Source organism: Tyto alba, unplaced genomic scaffold (assembly GCF_018691265.1).
Source record: "Tyto alba isolate M040663 unplaced genomic scaffold, T.alba_DEE_v4.0 Super-Scaffold_45, whole genome shotgun sequence".
Lineage (NCBI taxonomy): Eukaryota > Metazoa > Chordata > Aves > Strigiformes > Tytonidae > Tyto > Tyto alba.
In genome coordinates this window covers 28,674,910-28,699,040 of record NW_024881321.1, presented here as the reverse complement: position 1 = coordinate 28,699,040, position 24,131 = coordinate 28,674,910, and the positions used below count along the sequence as shown (strand labels likewise).

The 24,131-nt window shown below is 42.0% G+C and overlaps 1 protein-coding gene and 1 long non-coding RNA gene across 9 annotated transcripts in view; one reads left to right on the top strand and one right to left on the bottom strand.

Annotated features, from left to right (window-relative positions):
• MBNL2 (muscleblind like splicing regulator 2) overlaps nt 1-801 on the bottom strand; it is a 114,775-nt gene extending 113,974 nt beyond the window's left edge. For 4 of the 8 annotated variants that reach the window (XM_042805874.1, XM_042805873.1, XM_042805876.1 and 1 more), the window contains exon 1: nt 614-800. The gene's annotated coding sequence lies outside the window, so the exon portion shown is untranslated. Of the gene's footprint in view, nt 1-613 lie in introns of all 8 variants that reach the window. The other 4 variants (XM_042805872.1, XM_042805869.1, XM_042805878.1 and 1 more) reach the window with 2 other exon arrangements.
• Nucleotides 802-1,478: 677 nt separating this feature from the next.
• LOC116962652 lies at nt 1,479-14,922 on the top strand. Its single transcript, XR_004407709.2, has 2 exons — nt 1,479-1,585; nt 13,385-14,922. It is a non-coding gene; the product is annotated as an uncharacterized LOC116962652 (long non-coding RNA).
• The last annotated feature ends 9,209 nt before the right edge of the window (nt 14,923-24,131 follow it).

Sequence of the window (24,131 nt, the reverse complement as noted above, 5' to 3'; positions counted from 1 at the left end):
GGAAGCCAGGCGGGCGGCCCCGGCCCCACGGAGCCCTTTTCCTTTCCCTCCCAGAAGTAAGAAAAACTTAACGACTCCCGCTCGCCGCTGCCGCCCGCAAGCACACCGTGCCAAACGCTGAGTTAACAGAACCATAAATCACCGCCGAGCCCGATGCGGCGGGCGGGCGGGCGGGCAGCAGCGGCCGTCCCGTCCCACGCCGCGGCGGCTCCCCCCCCGCCGCAAAACCGAGGGGACACGGGGGGGGGGGGGGGGGGGGGCACCCAAACAAGTGCCTGCCTGGTTCGGGGCGGCGGCAGGCGGAGAGGCCGAGGCGGGCTCGGGGGCCGCCCGCCCAGGTGCGGCGGGGACGGGCGCGGCCCCAGGGGCCGCTCCCCGCGCAGGGAACCGCCGCCGGGCTGCCCCCCCCCCCCCGCCCCCGGGCCGCCGGCACCGCTCCTCCCCGGGGCGGCGGAGAAACCGAACTCCCGCCGCCGCAACGTGTCCCCCGCGGCGCGGCCCGTTCCCCTAAAAGCACACGGGACCCGCTGCGTGTCATCCCCCCCCTTCGCCCCCTCGCCGTGGCCCCGCAGCCGCGGGGTGAGGCTGGCGGCGGCGCGGGCGGTTGCCTTACCTCAGAGCGGGGCGCGGAGGTGGCGGGGACGTGGGGGGGGGGGGGGGGGGGGGAAGGGGGAAGGACACCCGTTTCTCCCACCGGGGCGGAGGCGGCTCCACGCAGCGGCTTGTCACCTCTCCCGCCGCGACGGCGGCGGCTGCTCGCGTAGGGGCGGTGCGGCCCCTCCCTGCCGGGGCCGAGCGCCGCGCCGCACCGCCCCGGGGCCGGGCCGGGGCCGCCCGCCTCCCCCCCCCGCACCGCCCCGGGGCCGGGCCGGGGCCGCCCGCCTCCCCCCCCCCGCACCGCCCCGGGGCCGGGCCGGGGCCGCCCGCCTCCCCCCCCCGCACCGCCCCGGGGCCGGGCCGGGGCCGCCCGCCTCCCCCCCCCGCACCGCCCCGGGGCCGCCCGCCTCCCCCCCCCGCACCGCTCCGAGGCCGCGGCCACCCCCCCACACACCTCCACCCCACGGCGCTTTGCCTCAGCGTTTCCTCCGCAAAGCAGCGGTGACGGGTGGCGGGGGGGTGTGCTGCAGAGGGGCCAAAATACGCAGTTTGGGATGTGTGGTTCGGATTTTTTTTTTTTTTTTTTTTTTTTTTGGTGGGTTTTTTTGTTTGTTTGTTTGTTTTCCGCCGGAGCCATGGACTGGCAACCCGTCGCTGTAGGCGATTTTCTGGAGGAAGCGAGCGCGTGGTTTGGCTCCCAGAGCTGATTTTCCCGCAGATTCTGACCCGAATTCGCGAACAGTTTCTGTTGCCCTGAAGGGACGTTCGCAGGCGAAAAGGCGCTCCCCGCCCCCCCCCCCCCCCCCCCCCCCCCGCCCGCAGCGGCCGGCGCAGGCCCCGCGGCACCCCCCGCCCGCGCTCCCGGCAGCAAGGGCCGGCACCTTGCCCTAAAAAACGCGGGATGCCCCCAGTCAGCGGGGCCGGGGGCGGGGGGGAGCCGCAAGGATTTTCGCCTCCTGCCCGTCAAACAGCGCTGGTGCTCTGCCAGGTGAGGCTGGAGGTGGGGTTCGGCGGGGGGGGGGGCTGCCCATTCGGGCCGTGCACCACTGGTTCCCCGCTCCCGATCTCCGCTAAACCCTGCTCTGTGGGCTGGGGGGGCTGAAGCCTCGTCTGCCGAACCCCACAAATTGGTTTCCAGGCAGTTTGTGTCCCTGAGCCGGCGCGCCGCAAAGTCGGGCAAGAGGGAGGGAGCGGAGTGAGGCGGCGGCTGCCCCACGCTCGGTGCATCGAAACGGCTGCAGGATCAGAATGTGTCTGTCTGTAGGGAGGGGGATAAATCAGAAACCTTCTGCACTTCGGTTTCAGCTGAATTCCTTCAGTCCGTTGCTGACGTCTTCTGCCAGAGTCAGCAAGCGAACTTTCAGATTTCTGCTACCGCAAAATGTGTTAGGTTTTGAGAAAGGGAACCTTTCGACTCGGCCACCTCCATTAGCGCTCGGAGGCTGAGAAAGAGAAAGAAACCCCTCCCCCGCCCTTAAAAAAAAAAAAAAAAAAAAAAAAAGTAATGTTCAGAGTGATGAATTAATATTTTCAGGCTAATTGGAAACCAGTTCTAACCAGTCTGTTCAAGGAGACACCGTGGATGAAGGTGTTTGAATATAACCAATGAGAAAAAGTATGTTAACATTGCTCTACTTTGAAAGGGAAAATATAGTAAATGGAAGAAATACGAAGCCCAGCCAGACTACAGCTGAGCATGCCAGCAGGTACAGTAAACGCACTCCCTCAGTTGGAAGGAGGAGAGAATGGCTTAGAAAATGGGGGGGGGGGGGGAGATAGGGTGCAGAAATAAAAAAAAAATCATGTGGCTGCTGCTGCTCCAGTTTAACCCACTGCTGAAGATGGTAGTCCCCAGGTGACCAGGAGCAGCAACATCAACATCTCTACCCGTTCCTTCCCTCTGTTTGTACAATTTTGGTCCTGGTGAATGGCAGTTCTGTGAAGGAAAATAAGTGAGATGGTATTTTTTTTTCCCCAGCACATTGTTTTTTAATCATCTTTAAATGAGAGAAGGCAGAACTGTAAAAGACATTGTCAAATATGCAGAAAGCCTCAGCAGGACGTTCCATCAATAAGACTTTAGTACACAGCTGATATCATAAAACACAGGATCTCTTGAGGCCTTCTATTAGACATCTTCTCACAGTGAAGGAGAATTAAATATATTTCAGGCTGAATCCAACATGTTTTTTCACCCTGCTTTTAAAAACCTCAAGTGAAACGCCTATTCTCTTCAGGCAAGTTACTGTGCACAAGCCCCTCTTCCTGCAAATTAACCTGATTAAATTTTGTCTTCCTCTTGTGAGTGTGGAAGACTGCTGTTACCCTATTTGCGACAGTCTTTTACCTATACGTTTAAAGCTATCATGAACTACATTTTCCTTTCAGACTTCTCTTTTTGATTCAAATTGCCATGTTTTCCCAAACTTTTATCATCCTTGTTGCTCTCCTCTAGACACCTGAATGTAATGTCCACAACAGGACACGTGGACCAGCCAAGCCTCATCAGTAATGAAGAAAGTAGAATAATTAATGGTGACTTACATACAGCATATTTGCCAATAAATCCCTCAATGAGATTTGTTCCTGTTGCAATGGCAACTTCACGTTGACTCATGGAGTAGAGGGTCAGTGCCAACTTCTTCACCAGTTATTCCCTGTTTGCATTTCGTGCCTTCCTAAGTGCCTACCCAGTGCTTGCCCTCATCTTGTTCATTTTGTATAGTCTCCACCAATGGAGAGTATTTTTCAGTAGCAATACTTTATCAGCACACATTCTGAAGTGGCTTATTTATATTAGAGCATGGGTCATTAATTTTGCATTTTTCTTTAACAAATAATTTCTAAATCAGTTTAATGAGGCTTAATCAATATTATCTTCCTCTGAAAGGTGCACCCTAGAAAATTGCTGAGAAAGCAAGACAAAGTGAAATACCATTAACTCTTTGATATTTGCAGGGTGTTTTTTGTCTTATTTTTATTATTTTTACTAAGAACATGCCACAAAGGCTGAAGGTATCTTACCATTAAGACAAAGTGTATGAATAGGGCCATTCTTATTTTACAAAATGACAAAGTGATATTCAGAAATTTTGTGTAGACTTAAAGCCAGTCTGTCACGTCTATTAAGAGAGCATGAGATCCATTCTTCTGGCCTCCTCTCTCCGCTCCCCTGCTGCACTGCTGGCACCTCAGGGGCTTGCCCTGAGGCCACCAGCCACGTCCCTTGCCTGGAGTCCAGGAGTGTCACACCAGCTACCCTGCAGAAGGTGCCAGCAGACACCCGTTTTCCACCAGCAGCCATCCCCCACCCAGTGGTGCCCTCATGTGTCTCCACACGTGAATTTCAAACATTGGGATTCCAGGAATTTGTTCCAACTTTTATGGGACACTAGACGTGTGGCGTATGCAGTCTGTATGCTGTGCAGCCCTTTACTCAGGAATCTTAACTCAATTTGGGAATTTCATAGGAGGGAATCTGTATGGAGTGAAATAACTTGAGCCCATAAGCCATGCTTTTAATCGAATAATAGTAGGTACCAAGAAAATCCAACAACCTCGTTTAAATCATGGCAAACTCCTAAATTCAGGCATGAATTCTCTTTGCCCCTTAATTTTTAAGGCTACCAGTAAAAAGAAACTGTACAAAAGACCTCTTTTAGCCTCTATATTTACATGCTGCAGCAAGGGAAAACTGTCATGCTTTCACTGATGTTATGCCTGTCTACCCAATTGAGATTAATTTGTTGTTTCAAAGGCAGTCAAGTTAGTTCAACCCTATCTCATTTTTTTAAAGAACAGAAAAATTCATCTGAGTATGAAGTTTTCCTATATGTGGGCACCTATATGTACATGCAGAGGCCATTAGGATTCATCGCCAGTGCAACAGTTAATTATTTTCTTTCCTTTTTTTATCTTTTATATATATACAGTAAGGAGAAAACATGAAACAACCTATGAACCCATGCAAGTTAACTGAACAAGTGTTTTATTATTTAATGGTGGAGCATCATTCTTCCATAAACAATTCACCCAAAGTTTGTTCAGTGCCATCATCCAAGGAAACTAATTCTGCAAGCTGCTTCTTCTGCACTAGTTTTACAAAACCTTTTTTCATATATGCAGCATTACATTTGTTCATACGACAATTGGGGCATCTGCCCCACCTGATCAGGATGCTTTTTGGAAATAATATTTCAAACAGTTCATTAGGAAGTTTCACAGACCTTCATTATTTCAGCACTTAAGGCCATAGTGGATCAATAGATTACAGACACCATGTGTCACGTGCTATTAAATTTTCTCAAGACACAGACACAGAGAGCCAGCCCAATGACTTTGTTACTCATCTTCAGCAGTCACAGAAGAAGCAATTTTATCCCACAGCAGACTGAGCTCTGCGTGCTGTACTCGAAGAAAAGGCAAATCTAAGATTGGCCAAGGGCCTGGTAAGGGGCTGGCTTCTTTAATCTGCAATGGTGCTGTATCTCCAGATGATCCTAAGAGAAAACCCATGTCCTGTGCTCCACAGGAAGACAGGATCTCCCTGACTTGGAAGCAAAGTCTTTCCCATTTATAAATTTGTTGAACACTTTGACACTTTGTTCACTGTGTGAAAAAGCTGTAGCAGACAAGCATCTGAGAAAGAAGATTCTCCATATGACTTCAGAAAATGAGTTTGTCCTGGTTTCGGCTGGGATAGAGCTCTTTTTTTTTTTTTTTTTTTTTTTTTTTTACTCTTTAGTAGCTAGAATAGTGCTGTGTTTCGGATTCAGTATGGGATTTGGTATGAGAAGAATGTTGATAACGTACTGATGTTTTCAGTTGTTGCTGAGAGATCAAGGTCTTTTCAACTCCTCATGTCCTGCTAGTGTGCAGGTGCACAAGAAGCTGGGAGGGAGCAGAGCCAGAGCAAAGGACTCAAACTGGCCACCGGAATATTCCATATTATATAACGTCATACTAGATATATAGGTTGACAAGGAAGCTCACTCTGGCTTCCAAGATTGTGGTTTCAGTGTTCTCTCTTCACTGGGATCAATAGCTGGGAACGAGCTAGGCACCGGTCAGCAGGTGGTGAGCAATCACATTGTGCATTACTCGTTTGTATTTTCTATTATTACTATTATCATTATTATTATTTAAAATTCATTTTATTTCAATTATGAAATTGTTTTTATCCGAACCTATGAGTCTCCTTACCTTTATTCCTCCAACTCTCCCCCCGATTCCCTGGGGGTGGGGGAGGGTGAGCAAGCTGCTGTGTGGCATTTGGCTGCCGGCCGGGTTTAAACCACGACAGAGTGCTTTCCCACTGATGTTCCAGCTCTAGGAGAGACTAATTTCCAGTGTGCCAGAGGGAGATAACCCTCTACCCACAAAATACAATTGGGCTTTTGTGCATCAGAGAGGAGCCTTTCCTTACTGTGACAGCCAACCAGCTGAAGTCCAGACATGCAAGATTTTAATACATTCATTGTCTTAATGAAGAGCTGCAAATGTAATGAACATGCTCAGGGACATACAGTGCTCATATCCTTCAGTAGGACTGCAGAGGAACATCTCTATACTACTACGTATGCCTCTTCTCTGGCCCTATGGCCAAGTGACACAGTCTGTGTTGCATGCACGTGGCTAAACTTTCTTCTACACCCAATAAAGCTGGCCACATTTGTGCTGCCTGGTGTGCACACTTATTCCCTGATCTTAGGGGATGGTGGTGTCTGTTTGCATGTTCAGTATTGTCTGAAAGCGCGTTAGCTGTCGTGTAGCTATACCATGGGCTAGGTAGTCATTAAACAGTACAGATCAATGCAAATTGCCAGTGCTGAGCCCATACTTTTGCCCTGTGCAGTTTACTTGTATACACGTAACCTAATAGAGTCCTCAACCGAAAGAAACCTGCAGCACTATGACTATCTATCCTAAAACTATATGTGTAGAGGAGAATTATGGTTAGATTTTTACCCACTCAGTAAACGTGAGTACTCCACCTTTCCCAATAACCTATTCCAACAGTTATGTTTGCTGCTAGCAGGCTGTCTCTCATTTCAAGTTTGTTTTTAGCCAACTTCAAGTTTCCAGCCACCAAATAGTGTTGTACCTTCGATGTCCAGGTACTGAAAAGCCAGCCCTGACTGAGCTCTCTCCTTTGCTTGTTGCTATACCTAGCAGCCTAATTCTCTTCAGTCTCTAATGAACTACACTCATTGCATTTCTCAAGCCTCACACTATAAAACGCTCTTCTGACCCTGAGTCTCCTACCCTATAGTTACAGCTAATGTCATCAGATCCCATGTGTAATACATTATATTTGGCTCTTTTAATGTGCCTTTTTGTTGTACTGTGACTCTCAATTAGATGATTCAGCCCCACTGGCAAAACAGTACATGCTCTCCAATATTTATTATCACCTGCAAACTTTACCATAATATTTTATGTTGTCTAAATCATTGATAAAAGTATTAGGCAAACAAAAAAAAAAAAATCAATCTCTGGGGAAAACCTCTCATCACAATAATTTTCTTTGTTTATGTATTTTCATTAACAGTAACAGCTGGAGATCAACCAGCGTCAGTTTTTAATCCATGTAATCTTAATTTCATATAATGGAAGTTCTTTTAAATCAAAGTGTTATTGTGGTATCGACTGAAAAGCTTTGAAGGAATCGATGGCTGTTATGTGAACACAGTCGTCTTTAGCACTCAGAATTACATACTTTTCAAAGCAAGCAAAGAAGCACAGACAACCCCCCAGCAAAAGAACTATAGTAAGATCTACCTTCTGGGATGCCATGTTGACTGATCTTAATTATATTTTAACCTCTAATTTTTGTTTACAAGATCCCAAATTAGCAATATCTTTGCTATGGTTATGAACAACATCATTAATTATTCAACAGATCCTTTCAAGCTTTTAAAAACTTTGGCAATACACTTCTGGAATTACCCATGACCTCAGGAAATGCCTTATTAGCAACTGAAGACAGCTACTCACCCCACTCTGTTAAGGCTGAAGTTTAATTTGAGCAGATTCTGGCCTGCTTGTTCTCTTGCAGGTGATACTCTTTTTGCCTCTTTCACACGTGGATACATAATCTCTTTGCTTCAAATGACAAACAGAAATCTCTTGTGCAGTTTACCTACCGTACTTCGTGTATACTTGATGTAGGATTCTTCCTTTCTTTTCCTCCTAATGCTAATTAAAAGTGCCCTTTTACTGCATTTAATCCAGTTGCCCACTAGTACTCCAGCAAGTAACTTTTAAAAAATCATGTTACTTTTAATCCCTGTCATTAATTTCTTTCCCACCTGAGTCTTTACAAATTGATTTTCTATTTTCTCATGTCCTCATTTCATTTTTTAACCAGGGTGACTTTCTGCCCAGTAAAAGCTTTACATGCTAATGAAATCATGGCTATCTACATATCCAACTCACTATCTTTGAACAACTGACAGTTTCTCTTAACACTTCCTACTTCAAAGCCATGGTCTCTGTCCATTATGCTGACAATTAATCTAAGCTTTGGATAATTAGCTCTTGCAGAGTTTCATGGATGAATATTGGTGTTACTGTTACGTGTTTACGCAAATGGAGTGTAATCAGATTCTAATCAGAAATGCATAAACAACAGAGTAATTTTTAGAGTGACAATTAACTATTGTTTGTCAAGAGAAAGTCTGATAATGAGTCATTCCCTCTGGGAACAGGGCATGCTGCATTAAGAAGCTTTAAAAAGAAAATAACCTTTCTCCTTGAAGTTTATCACTTATTTCTTTCCATACAAATTTTCCAGCAAACTTTTCCTAGGTCAAATTAACCAATGGTACGTATTATCCATCTTGATGTTTTATATGTAGTTTATAAACTTTAGCATAAAACAATTTATCATTAGGTAAGATACAAATGTTTTGACAACTTACATATAGGAGAACGTATTTCATGTGTTTTACCCTACAGCTTTTTAAGGCTAGTGGAGACCATACCAATAATCCAATCAGACCTGCATTAAAATAGGACCTGCATCCAGGCCACATCCCCCTAAACTCATCAAGAGGTCAGACATTGCACCGGTTATTCCTATTGCCATGACACTGACTAAATCAGGGCAGGACTTAATGCTGCAGATGCTCATCTGCTAGGGAAGTTGCATTTTTAAAATAATATTCTTTTTGGATTTATACGAAACTCCATCATGTATTTCTACACATGCTTTGTAAAAGATCATTTTTGTACCTAAATGTAACCAAACTGTGTAACTCTGTAAAAAGGTAGCACGCATATTTGTAACTATCATTCATTCCCTACCAGAGAAGTTTTCTCAGACTCATTAGTAAGGTTGCTAAAGTTCATACTTTACAGTTTCACCTACACCTACTTAATAATTTACAGGATGGGAATTGCATCACTGAATTATGTTTGAACAAAGCACTTAACTTCAAGTATTGTTTAAATTCATCGCTATTTGTCAGGCCACTTAAGTATGTTTTAAAGTTCCAGTGGAGCCTTGGTATGTTTAAGTGGTTTGCTGAATAGAGATGAATTTAAGTACATGCTTTTGTTTCTTGTTGGGGTTTTGGTTTGTTTGTTTGTTTTTATGAAATAGAGGCTTATTCTGCAATTTAATATACACTTCCAGTGTTTCTCCTACTAAATGTCTAAGAATGATAGCTGCTTAAGATCTTTAAATTATCTAGGAAAAGTATGCAAATATTTTTTTATAATTTATCCTTTGAAATACAGAACAAAGAATTGAAATATCCAGTGGCTTATAAACTATAGTAAATTTTTAAAATGTGCAAATGACTTTTATAGGGATATGCTCAATGTATACTTAACAGATCCCTAAAGCTACTGGCACAACTTCACAGAAGTTGTGTCAGAGCTTTGTACCTAAGCAGCACTGCTGCAAATGGATAGTGTCTAAATAATTCATTTCCTTCTACATGCAATACATTGACAAGCATAGGTGTCCTCCCAGCTACCTGAGCCTCAGTTACGGTGTGAAAAAGCAGTCGAGAGTTTCTCGAAGCACAGAGGTGCAAAAGTAACATAATGGAGTAAACAGTGTAAATTCTGGCATGAAAAATGAGCGCTGAAAACAAGAGGAAGTTGATATGTTTAAATTTTTTTAAAGATCCATTTAAATTTAAATAGAATAAAATGAAATAAAAGAAAATAAAAAGTAAACAAAATATTAAAACCCCCACCGTAAAATAAAATAGAATAAAATAAAATAGACTAAAACAGAATAGAATAGAATAGAATAGAAAGAATAGAATAGAATAGAATAGAATAGAATAGAATAGAATAGAATAGAATAGAATAGAATAGAATAGAATAGAATAGAATAGAATAGAATAGAAGAATAGAATAGAATAGAATAGAATAGAATAGAATAGAATAGAATAGAATAGAATAGAATAGAATAGAATAGAATAGAATAGAATAGAATAGAATAGAATTTTTAAAAGTAAAATGTATGGTAATTTTAAAAAGTAAAATGTATGGTAGGGTTGTCCCAGCTGCCGTAACGAAGCAGGCTGGCAGGCAGGCGCCAGCGAGCGCCCCCGTTCCGCCTGCCCTCTGAGCTGGGTGCTGCCAGCCCCGCGGTGCCATCGGAGGCCGGCCCGGGGCGGCGGCTGGGACAGTCACGCTGGGCGACCCTGGCAGAACGTGGAACTGGAACCGAGCAACCGATCAGAGCAAAACCAGAAGGGGTTTTATTTTCGAATCAGTAGAGAGAGCAACACAAAGTGAAGTTGCAGATGGGAAAGCGATACGTGCTTTCCCATCTGCATAATTCACCACTAATATAGGATTCATATGAGCGCTTTCTCGTGGGTAAATCGCGCGCTGCACTGGGAAGAGGCAGTGCATCTGTAGGTTAACTAATAGGGTACCTGGCACTGAATGGGGAAATCTGTTACTTGGTTTTACATCTTGTACTGATGTTACATATGGAGTAAAACTCTGATTTGGCAGCATCCTAATTCTAATTGTGATTTTGCTAGTCTGGACCAAATTTACAGCATGTAGGGTAAAAATGGTGTGTGACGTATGTTGTATGTATGCTTTTACACTTAAATGGCTGTCTATACTGTGTTTTACAAATCTGAAGAGGCACATATGTTGGGTATAATCCCCATTATTTTATCTTTGGATTTTCTCTGCTATGATTTTTTTTTTTTTTTTTAACCAACACAACTCAAAAGGACTTAACAGTGGAGGTCCTCTGCCTACCAAGATTAGACTCTTCTTTATTTAAAAATATTTATAAATAGAGCTCGATTTGGGAAAAAAAAAACTTAAAAAATATGAAGCTGCAAAACTTGTTTCACCTAGAAGCATTGTGGAAACATGGTTCTTCAGCACTGAAAGTTCAGCTGTGGTTTGTAACACTAGAAGAAACGCTAGATAGTATAAAAATATACAACATAAATTAATTTTACCTAATCTTATGGATAAAACAACCATCTTTAAAAGTACGGTTATTTTATAGCAATATGTCAAAGGGAGCTGGGTAGGGTTGAAATTTTATATGAATATTTCTGTTCCGTTTTGATGGATTTTAAACCGTATCACGAAAACCAGCTGCAGCTAAAAATCACAACCATATGAAATCCTAAGGAATAACAAAGGTCAGCAGGATTTAGCCCTTCTTCTGTTATTTTACCTACCATTATCTACCTTTAAATGTGCCATTTCTGGGGCACTTGAGTTCTCTACAAAGCAAATTCAATTCAGTGGAACTATAATATAAAGTAAGAGTGGCACCGTAGAAAAAATGAGTCAGGCAAAATGGATATGAAATCACTGGATAACAAAAAAAGTGCACCGTGTATAAATTGAGGGGGTTGTTGCAGAATTATTTCTGTTAGCGATCTTTCTAATAAATTTGGAAAACCAGGAGGTTACACAGAATAATTAACTCAGTAGAAATCTCAGTTTTGGGCTTCAATTTCTTATTGCCAAAAACAAGAGCTGGGAGACCAATACCATCTTTTCTACCCCCAAGTAAACTACCACAGTCTTTGCAAATACTCAATAACATTTTTTTGCTGCATGATCAATACTTCACAGCACTTTGCTTCTTCAAAGTGCAACATAAGTGCTACAAATTCAATATAATGTTATACTAAAGTTTAATAGGCTAAGGATTATATTCATTTAAAAGAATGCTATCAAGTCAGAAATTACATTAAAGTAAGTCCTCTTATTTGTGTTATTGATTAGAACTAGCTACATTTTCTTCTAAGACTCAGTGCTATGCCCACCTAGATGGGTCCTGTCTATTTTAACACAAGACAAACACCAGCCCTAAACCCCCTTATTTCTTTTACTCTTTCCCTGCCTGAGCCATCACAGGGTTTGTACACTACATACCAATACTGCAACAGAAACAAAGTCCCCATACCTTTAAAGAGGCGAAGGCTCATGCCTTAATAATCTGCACTGAACTTCATTCTTTCTATTGAATTATTGAATATACATTAACAGATTGTCTGTCAGAAAATCCTTTTTTTTGTTTTTTTCTTTCTCTGTCTTTTGATTATGAATGTATCTCTCTACTAGAGGATTTTCCTACTTGCTCCCATCGCACCTGCAATAAATATAGTAAAGATTAATGGTAAATATTACTGTTTTGAAAATACATCTTATGTCTAAGTTTCCTGAGATGGTGCCTCATATGTCAGGGAGAAAAGGCAGCAACGGCACTTTCCCCCTTAAGACAAGACATAAAGGCTGCCTGGATCATGGCCAAACAGCCTTGGCACACACCCCACAGGTATATATTCTCAGTGCACCAGGCTGCCTGGGCTCAAGAGCAGTCTAAGCAAAGGGAAGGCTTTATTTCTAGGCCCTGCAACAAAGCTAACAAGCAATATACTATTCTAGAGCCAGAGAGCATGGAGAAAACAGTGTTTTTTGAGAAAACATGGCTTCTCCAGGGGGAAGATGAATGTAGGTAACAGAGGCTCTAGGAAAAAAAAAAAAAAAAAAAAAAAAAAGCAGTTTTGTCCAGATCCCAAAACACACTGGGCTGTCTTAAGGATGTAAACGGGATCTGTTGCTTTCCTGTATCTGAAGAAGGCCAGTCCAGTAGTTAGATGAGACAAAAACGTGTGCAGGTTGTTTGCTAAAGAAAATAATTTCTAAGCAACGTTTTACTCAGTTTGCTAATAATTTTCAACTTGATTTCAGAAGGCTCTTTTCTCATCCCTGTCATGATTACCATCACAATGAGAGGGTGACCCAGGAGATACAGAACTCTGATTCCAGTCAAAGGGGAGGAGTGCTATGAAATTCTACACCTACCTGTGAAGAGACTAAGGCCTAATGCTTAAAAGCACACACTCATATGCCCCTACTTTACTGTATTTTATAAAATCATTGCACACCATATGGAATTAAAATAGCACCTATTGGTGCTATTTTTATTGGGAATTGGGTTACTATTCGCAGTTTCCATATAATCCTCAGCCATACCTTTCCTATTCATACATATACCTTGAATAGCTTCTGAATTATTTATATCATCTACTTTCTAGATGACAAAAAAGACTATCTATATGATTATTCAGGAATATCTTGGCCTGCTACATTTTTTTATTCCAACACACAGGACTGGAATTTTATGTCCCTTTTTACTTACAGCAATCTGTACAAGATCACCAGTACCATTTCGTCCTTGTATTTAAATCCCTATCCAAAAGATTTTCTCTGATAATCTTTTTAATAGTATTGAAAGCAGCACGCATATAGCTGTGTGTTTCCACTCTTGTAGGTAACACTGAAGACCCTCACGTGTGTTTTGCAGCTGTGTACCAGCATGGTAATGCTTCCAGCAGATCCTTCAACACTCGGCACACACGCACATCGAGAGAGTCTGATTAATATTCTTGATCCTATATGATGATGGGGTTTGGACAAACAGAGAAGTGGATGTCTACAGCCATCTCAACTTTCCAAAGAGGCACGTAAATGAAGCCTGCTGTACATGTTCTTATTTCTTATCAGATAGATCCAGAAAGAAACAACAGAGAAAGGGATAGACTTGGACACATCATTTCATTACGCTGGAATTCCTTACAAGAGGAACTGTGATACCACAATCTTCTTCAAAGTGTCTTCTGGAGCATGTGAAATGGCAATGAGCAGTGACTGATATTACATTTGCATTATTTACAACTCTTTAAAAGGCAGATTTAAATTATTCTTTTAGTTACTATGGTAATCTAGGAGACCTTTGCAGCCTCCAGCTTTTCTGAGTAAGGAATGAACTGTTGCTTTAAAGCATTTTCAATATTGCTAGAGAAGATTATTTATGATGCTTTTTTTTTTTTTTAATCTTTTCCTTTTATATTTGTTTGGCTGGCAACACATTAGATTGCTGTCATCTGGAGTGGTGACTTCAATATAATAATTCTGGCAACAGATCTGTAGACAGCATGGGTTAAAGATGCTCAGACTTTTATCCTCATGTGTAATGATGTAAACCTAGATTTGCCTGATATCAGATCATAAAGGTACTCCTGATTAATAAAATATGAGGTAAAAATTTTGAATTTATTTTATTATAACATTACATAGACTTTTGCTTTTTTTGGTTGTTGGTATGTCTTCACTGGAAGATTTACACTGGAGATAAGATTTAAGTTACCCTTACAGATGCTCTTTTTCTGTTGAGAATTATGATAAATGCTTACAACTACCTCTGAACTTCACTGAATAGTACTAAACATTCGTAAACTGCTTTAAAACATCACTCTATTACTCAATTTTCATGCAACCTGTACGCAAACGAACAGATTTTTTGAAAGAACTACATAGCTATGAAAAGTAGCGGACTGGGAGAGCCCTGAGATCTTGACTTGCAGAGCAGGTGCAAGGCCGAGCAGCGCAGCCCTGCAGGTCACTGTACATGGTCTCACCATTCTGCCCAAACCTCAGACGAATGCGTCAGCAGGCTTAAGAAGGCATTTCTGTCTCTGTGCTCCTCTACCTGCTTACTGCCCAGAAATCTGAGTTATTTGTTAGGTCTGGTGGAAGTTTTGTGATACACCCACCAGCCTTCAGGGAAATCAGCCTGATATCACCTCAGCTGTTTTAGGGAATGGTCATGCTGACGATAGCAGCTTTCAGTAATTACTGACCTGGATTTGATTGGAATCACAGATCAGAGGATTAGCTTTAAACTTGATTTATAGTTGGGTTTTTTCTTGTTTGAATATCAGTGGATATAATTCGTATTCCTTTCATCCTGGGCACATCTTCCAGTGTTGATTAGAAATTATAATTTCAATAAAAATATATATTTATAAATTTTCTTCTGCTGCATTTTTGCCCAAGTTCGTAAAGGTAGAGGCACTTAATCATTCAAGAGATTTATGTAGGTTTTGCATTCAAATCACTTTCTTTGTCCAACCTCCAGCATGAAAAAATTCACAAAAATACAACATAACTTACAAGTTTGTGTAAACAATCACCTTGCGGTGATAGCCACCATCTCAGGACTTCTGATAGCTTAACTTGTTTCTCTGGCATTTAAATCCATTCTCTATGCAGCATCACAACGTAAGTAAAATTCATATTGATATAACTCATGCTTCTTTCCAGAGGAAGCCATTGAAATAAAACATTTTGATTTTTCCACCTCATTATAGCCCATTCTTCAATTTCAAGATACTTTTACATGCTCTTTCAAGAGAATGCACATGGAATGACACTGGTTTTAAGTTACATGAATTGTAAACATCTTGTTGACCTGAAGGAAAACAAGTAACCAAATGTAATTAGAAAATTAATTAGGCTGTGTCTGCATTTTGTCATTTTGGCTTGGACCCTTAAAGCAGTTTTGAATCAAATTCCCCAGTTGTTCACACTTACTGCACATTGTTGTGTAAAAGGAATGGGTTTTGTATATACAACCTAGATTTCTTTCAGAGAAGCTAAATTGCCAGCCCCACACCAGGTGCTCCCCAAATGTGCTCCGTCCCCATGCGGGGGTTCAAACCACAGTGCTCAAACCAAACGTCAGACAGTTTCTAACCGCCCGTGTGCCAGAGACTTTTGGTCCAGAGCACCACATTAGACCTACTCTGGGTCAAAACTTCAGACCACATTTATTGTAGATGTAGAAGGCTCAGCATCTAACAGCAGATCTATTGATCCGCTCCTAATGCATCAAATTTCTGGCTGACATACACACAGTCTTCATTTTCTCTGCATGTGTGGGCCCGGTGCAGCTAGAAGGAGGGACGTGTCTGCGTGATTTTTGCAAAACCATCATGCAAACCCAAGCACTGAGACAGCCATTGCTGTGGTTGGTGGAATCACAGCTACTAAACCTCTCCCTGAGACGTGCCGGTCACCCCGCTAACACTGCTGCATGGCTACGGCACGGCTCAGTGCGCAGGCCAGCTCATGCCTGCCCAACAAAGACTGCGTGCCCATCCTCGGGGCACTGCTCCAGATGTGCTGGATGCGATTCTGCACAGAGCTTCCTTAAGAGCAGGAAGATCACCCAAAGATGCAGCTCCCAGTCTGGGGGCCTGTTCCGGTGCCCCTCGGAGGAATGTTCTAATGATGGCATGCAAAATTATACAACACTATCAGATTTCAGCCAAATCGGACCATAGGTCACGTACAACACAGAGATGTCTGGAAAACAGATGCTTCTCATAGCTCTGGTTATCTAAATGGATGTGGCTGATTGCCTTTTTCACGTTAATGAATAGATATCATGGGGAGCCTTCAGGTAAGAGATTAAAATAATCACGGCTGCAGCGGGTCGAAGAGGTCCAAAGACGTTTTGCAAACACACTTAAAAATACAACAGCCCTAAAACTACAGTGAATACTTGACACAAAGAGTCATCTCTATCAATATGCATAATGTTCCCCTTATTGTTGTTGATGAGATATTCAGAATAAAATTCCGAGGCTTATTTTTAAGCCTATTTGTGGATTACTTCCATCAAGTCGGTTTTACAAAACAATCCTAACAAAAAGCACACGGTGTAGCTCTTTATAGCAACCTATTTCCTATTCCTTTTTTTTATAGATACTTTATAGTCCACCCATCTTATCACATAAAAGGAAAAACGCTTTCATTACTGAGAACTGGCTTTCATATGAAATTGCATAACTCAATACTTTTCCATTAGATTGGAAAATGAATCTTTCCTTGTTAAAAAAAAATGTTTTCATTTCACTCTTTTCTCTTTATCAACCAAAGTAAAGATGAGCAAACTTCAAACATATGTTCAGTATTACAGCTAAAAATCCACCAGTGTATTTGAAAAAGCCAAACTTTGAACAGGCCAGAAGACAATTTCTCTCTTGTGACACAACTTTGAAGGACATTTACCAGAACACCCACTCACTTGGCCAGAAAACCTTTCAGTAACCAGAAATGACAGTTCAAGCATACATTTAAGTGGTAAATTCTAATGCCCAACATTAAATGCTCGTCCACCTCTACAGTCATCACACAAAACAGCTTCTCTTTCTATTCTTCTGTCTTCCAGTTATTTCATCTGCTTGCCTGTACTCATCTCTCCCGTTCTTATCAGACATAGAGACATCGTAAGACTAATATCTGTAACAGCTTGTTCAAAAAATAGCATTATTCCTGCAGGGAACAGAGGACTGGATGGCCAAGCAGCAAAACTTGCCAGTGAGATTTATTCTTATGAAGTAAATGATGGAGAAGTCAAGAAATTATTAATCTCCCTTGAAAGATAAATTCTGAATGCAACCTTGAAATGCTTTCCAGCATTTCACAGAATTTCATTTTCATAGAATTGATCTTACTGCTTAAAACATCAAACAATAAAAGGAATGCAAATCTTAAGTTAGTAACTCCTAACTGTCCTAGACCAAGACAAGTAATCTTCACTGCTCTACAGATACTCACTGAAGCTGTTGTCACTAGCCAGAGATTCAAAGTCATCATGTGGCTCAAGGCATTTTAAGGATGTATACAGAAGCAGAAGGTAGTTTGCTCTAGTGCAACTCAATAGTGAAAAAAGATTTAGTTGTGGGTAAAAAAGGGCCTCTTGCCCTCAGCAACTCTTCAAACACACTTGCTGCACAAATGAAAGCGCTCTCTTGCTGCTTTTGAGAATGAGTCTTAAATCAGCCAAGATAGTCCTGTTGGAGTGAAGCAAAAAATAATACCACCTAGTCCTAATGTGACCTCAGCTGGACTCCCGCGTGCAGCTCTGCCCACCCATAGTTAAGAGAGAGGAGCTGAAATTCCAACAGTTGCAAATGATACTCAGATAATCCGAGGAATGGAGAGCTTGTTTTACAAGAGGAAACTAAAAGGCTTTGGTTTGCTTAGTCTAGCAAAAGGGTGGCTGGGGGGGAATATGATTGATGTCACGTGCTTGGGCTTGTTCCAAGCTGTGAGAATTCTGACCAGCAGGCCAGTACACACGTGCTAGCTGGCTAATGGGCAAGCCAAACAGATCAAAGTCATGCTGGAGCCTCTCCGGCAGTGGCCTGCTGATGCAGTTGCCTGCCTAACAAAACTTTTAGTTCCTTAAAACTCATGAAAACTTAATATCTGAACTTTCAATCCTTCCAACAAATTCAGCTGAACCTGAAGCCATGGCTTCAAAAGATACTGAGTCTAGAGCAGACTGAAATGGACCAACTGACAGGCAGAGAGTCTGAATCAATAGGCTCTTAGGAAAGCAGCTGTGGACACTTTATGTTTACTGTCACTATACATTTTGAATATCTTAAGCAAGGAAACAATAGTGAAACAGAGAGGTAAGGGAAGAGCAAGAGATATTTGCATGCATTGAATGAGCCAAGAGAGAGAACAGCTCTTTTGATCAGCAAGAGTGTATTATATTTTGAACTTTTCCATTAAACACATATAGACTGCAAGTAGGGAAAAACTACATAAAAGATACAATAAACAGCATACTATATTATTATTTCAGATTACAACAATCATAGTTTAAGGAATTGCACTGAGGGAAAAAAAAATTCCGCAGTGTGGTTAGTGAATCTGTTTGCAATAGTCTGCATACTATAGGTGCTACACTTTAGCGTTTAAACAATTATTTTAAGAGGCCTGATTCACCAAGGTACCTGTAAAAAGAAAGAGGTGGGTGTCTCTGAAGACCTCTACCCCTTCAGTTCTTAAAGAACCCTGGGCCTTACTTTGGGGATAGTGATTCAACAGGCATCTAAAATTGAGGTAGATGTCAAATATCCAAGATGCATGGATTGAACACAATCCTTCCAGTGAAGTATGTTCTCAAACCTTATTTATCTGAATCAATACCTTCCCAATTGCAATAAAGCACTAACTTTCATGATTTTTCACACGTGCACTGTGAACAACACTCTTACCTGGTCCCTAGCATTATAAAGTGTAGATCCCTCCCATGTATATTCAACATTTCAACATCCCACTGAAACATTTCAATCTAGTTAAGGAGTTGGCTTGGAAAGCTGATGGAACTTTCAGCTGCTGTCATTCATGAGTTTCCTTAAGAAAATGTTTTTTCCTCCCTTACATGTTATGAAGGAACTAAATTATTTTTCAGTCACATTTATTTACAGGAAGCAAGGCAGAAGGTTGAGACTCCACAGACCAACAGACTGGAAGGACTTGTAGTCAAGAATTAAATTCTATTTGAAATATTCAGGCATTGTTGTCTTGTACATATGGCTTATAATCAGCAAGACCCATTGGTGATGCTTTCTGCTAGTGGCCAGGCCTTGATTAGCGCTTGGTATAGATTACAACATGTTGTCAGTATCCTACAGACAGATTTCCTCAGGGGTATGAAGGCAATGAGAAATGGTAAAATAAGATTTTGTGAGGGGTGGAAGGGGGCTCTGTACCACCTCCAGCAGGAGGACTGCCAGGAAGGGTGGCTTCCACATCATTTGTGTGGAGCAGCGTGGCTTCTGAGACATACACCCACAGCAGCAAAGAACTGGAAGAGAAAAATAGAGTGCAGGGGAGCCCATGTCCCTCATGGTGAACTACAAGGAGGGGTGCTGCATCACATCAGTCAGCAGGGCGATGTACGCAGCTCTCTGGGTGGCTGGGAGACAGATTCCTCCAAATCACTGGAGATGTCAGCTTCTCTGCCTTCCCACTGCCAGAGGCAGTGCATGCAAAAAAAGACTGAAATCCAGATGTTGGGAGCTTTCTAGTGGCCCTTGTCTTCTGGATTTCTACCAGAAAATACAAGAGAATAACAGTGAACATACTATGTTCACCTGACAAACATTTCCCCATGAAGGAACCATATGGAGAATCAGAACTGCAGCTTGACAGAGTTTTTACAGAGGTGGGGACTTCTTTTCAACAAAATCCTAGCTCCTAAGGAAAAAACAAAACAAAACAAACAAACAAAAAAAAAAAAACAGAGAAAGAAAAGATAAGGAAAAAAAAGAAAAAAGAAAGCCCAGCCCATTGGTATAGAGATCAGCCTGGCTTTTTATTCTGGGCTGTTTTGTAGTCTAGTTCTCCACAGGAAGACTGTCTAATTTAACAACTGCCTCAGACTGACTCCAGGCCAGTAACCGGATCTGAGCAGGAAGACCAGCACATTGCTCTAAAGCTCCATTGAACCGGCCCACCTTTCAAGATCAGGTCTACCTAGCAGAATAATTACTGAACAGTTTTTCAAGTGAATATAATATATTTCAAGAAATATAAGGTATTTAATACTTACACTGTCCTAGCACTTGCGTGAGACATTAGAGAGTGTGCAGCAAAGCACAGTCTTGGCAGATGGACTGGATGATCCGATATAATGAAAACCTTTCATTTCTAACATCTGTAACAATGTCTCCATTTCAGGCATTTGTGACAATGATCTTTGCTTGCTGTATTTTGGATCAGTCGTCCAAGTGATATCCTTTCCAAGTATTAGCAGACAGAATAATAATAGCTCATCGTTTTAGATGGCAGCAGGCATAAACAGTAGGAGACATTAATTATCACTCTTTGATTTACAGCAGCAGAAACCACCATTAAAAGAAAAAGAAATATCCCTAAGTACAAGATAATTCTTCACTATCAAAATTTCATTTCCTACCAAAAGGTGACCTAAAAAGGAAAATAAAATTGAGATTATGACTTTTTTTTTTTTTTTAATGAAGTATGGCAGCAATCTGAAAAAATTATATTTGATCTGCCTATTGGTTACATTTTATATTCTGACGTGTAATATATGGAGAACAAAAGGGATGGTGATCTGAAATGTACCAGTAGAAAGTGACCACAGGAAGAAGGAAGGGATTTACTTAGATTAAGTGTTTGCCTATCTATTAGTAGTGACAAGTCTAGAGTAAACTGGGACAAGAGAATAGATGGCACAAAGTATACAATACTGCTTCCACCTCTGTTAAAACACACAAAAAAGTAGCCACATTATCTTTTGCTGGGTGTGACGGTAGACTAGTATCAAGTCTTCTTTACCTTAATTGCATTTTCTTATTTTCATCACTACATTCATAACTATACTTTTTATGTGACAAAAATTTTGGGCATTATTGCAGGGAAGGCTTTCATAAGTTTAGTGATTTTTGGTATACAATCAATTCATAGCAGTTGAAACAGTGTTACAGTCGTTGACGGCATAAGGTTCTCTATCTGTATCACGCTTCACAACTTTATTACTATTTCTGTGAGTAGAAAATTTTCATCAAGGTTTTAGAAAAGGTAATAAGAAGATCACGTTAGCTCTGAAGTCTCCCTCAGCAAGATATGGATTAGGGAATATTCTCTCAAAAAGAGACGTGATTAGAGCTGAGGTTATAAGAATATACTAGAAGCATCTAAAAACAATTGGGATAGAACTGAACTTAAATCATGTAATGGGACTTTACTCTGGAGATCTTTCAATGCCAAATCTGCATCTGGAAATACTTCTGCAATAATTCTGTTTTAGCAGTTTCATTCATTTTAGATTTTCTATTTGTAATCCTGAAGTTGACCAGAGGTGTTTGATATAAAGGCTGCACAGAAGCCGTTCAGGAAAGAGCATGCATTAGAAGGAAAATCTTTTATGCCACAGAAGATCTGACACTGATCCAATTGACTGTCACAGTATAAACAAATTGCTGCTATACCACATCAGCTTTTCCAAAACCGACCTCTGTGATTTATTGGATTATGTGTTTGTGATCTCATCCTCTAGGTTTTCAAGGCTAATGCTTCTTCATATGTCTGTTGTTGGAAGCTTCTAATAGCCTCTGCTATGTATCTGATGTTTGACGTATACCAAACCAATTCCATTTTATTTTTAATGCAGAACCCCGGCTCTGCTTTTCAGCAATATCTAACACCAACATTTGGAAGGAAGTTCTTAAAATCTCCCTTCTGATGGGATTCCAGGAAGGAGAATTCTGGGGGACAGAGAGGCACACACAGCAAACCCGGCTGCGGCGGGGGCTTCGGCTGAGGCGTTCAGCTCAGGTATCATCAGTCTCTTCACTGATAACAGGTACTTCAGCACAAAGCTTGTTCTAACCATAATTTGTCATTCTTAAAAAAGGCTGTAAATCCAAGAGTGCCTAACATCTTAAGGTAATGCTGCTGCTGAAAGAAGGGGTCCCCAATTTCCTCCACTCCTCATTCCCACCTCTGCACTACTGCCACCCTGTTTTGGACACAGATGCTTCCACAGCCACGTGCTCAGCCAAACGGGAGATGGGGTCAGGCCCTGCCTTAGCTTTCAGCCTGGTCTGTTCCCCAGCCTAAGTCATGAAGAAACCACACAAACGTGTATGACTCTGTAAAGCAGGAAGAGAGCAGCTGGGGACTAGTGAAACCTTATTCCGGCTTAAAGTGTTCCTCAAATTACAGGCCTGGCTATGAGCCACACGCAGTCATGGCTACTCAGGCTGGTCAAGTCCTGAAAAGACCCCTAGGAACATCAGAGGGACTTACCCAAGCAAGGTAAACAAACAGCACAGTGTCAGACTAAGCTCAATGTCGCTAGATAACACACGTGTGAAGGGAAACTTGGAGCTATTTGGGATTCTCATTCAGGAAGGGACATCTCAAGTGAAAGCCTTTCTTCGGTACACAGCTATGTTCAGAAACAAAACCTGGCATCAGATTGCATGAGAATGGCACTGAAAAAAAACACAAAAAATACTTCAAACTGATTATATTAAAAGAAAACGGGTTGCAGAAGTGATTGCACCATCTGCCAACAGAACACTGTACAAAACAGAGGTTGTGGGTATTGGGAGGAAGGCAACAGGAATGATGAGTACAGAAAAACCATGCACAAATAGATTGAAATGATTGGGATTGTTCATTTCACAAAGCAGACATTTAAAAGAGAACATGATAATAGTATTTAAAGTAAGGAACAGTATAGGCAAGGTAGACAGAAAGCTTTGTTGAGACAGCTTTGTTCCCCGGCTCAACGCAAGACTGTGGAGAGATTCAGTGAAATTGCAACGTAGCAAATTAAAAACTCATAAGAAATAATGCTTTTTAGCACCATATATAATTAGAAGATGCAAGAGGTGGGGCATATGGGGTAATTTGAGGTTTCTTACCCCTCAGTGAAAGAATAAGCTACTTAGCATACAGGGTAAGGTGAAAAAGCATGAAGTTAGGCAGCAACTACAAAGCAACACCGATTGCCACCAGCTGCCCTATCTGCTATACTAGCTTGCAATCTGTCTCGACTTGTGACCATCCACCTTGTCTTGCTGAGGGTAGTTTGACAAACAGCAAGACTCCCATCTTCTGAGTAGTGTAAGAGGGGTCTATTGCAAGGATGTACAACACATTCACTTTATGGGATTAAATGTATGCAAGCGGAGAATCATGCAGAAGAGGATTTCCTAAAAAATAATGGTCTACAAGGGGACTTTCACTGCGTATGGAAGAGATACATCACTATAGAACATGACTGTTCTGTTTCAGAAGAGATAAATTGTTATGGCTAAAGATGTAGGTCAATTTGATGCACCTGAGCCTTGGTATAGAGCAGAGGCAACAACTCCTGTTTTCCCACCGTTGGGCAAGCAGTGAAGACCAATACATGAAGTCATCAAAATAAATCACTTTGAAAACAAGATCTAAGGCTGTATTTGTCAGAATTAAATAAATAAATAAAAAAAAAAAACTGCACATAAAACACTTAATGGGAGGGGAAAAAAAAAAAAAAAGCAACATTTCAAAGCAGACTGCTGACAAGTGACATTATCCTGTCACCTGCTAAAGACAAATGCCTTGCCGAACACAGCTATGCCGGATGCAGCTGTATTTCACCGCTGGGTTTTCTGGCTCCCAGAATCTCTTGTCACCACAGTGGGTGTCCGTGACTCGGAGTCACCACACCGGGCTTTCCCTACGAGGGGTTTTGCTGCACAGCAGAGCATGGCGGGGCCGGCGGCCCTCTCCGCCACCGAGCACTGCACCATGGTGGGCGCAGAGCCGAGTGCTGGCAGGGGGGAGCCCCGTCCTTCAGGGCTGCCGTTCCTGCACTGCCCCTGCCCAGGGAAGATGGCCACCGGCCGTGCCCT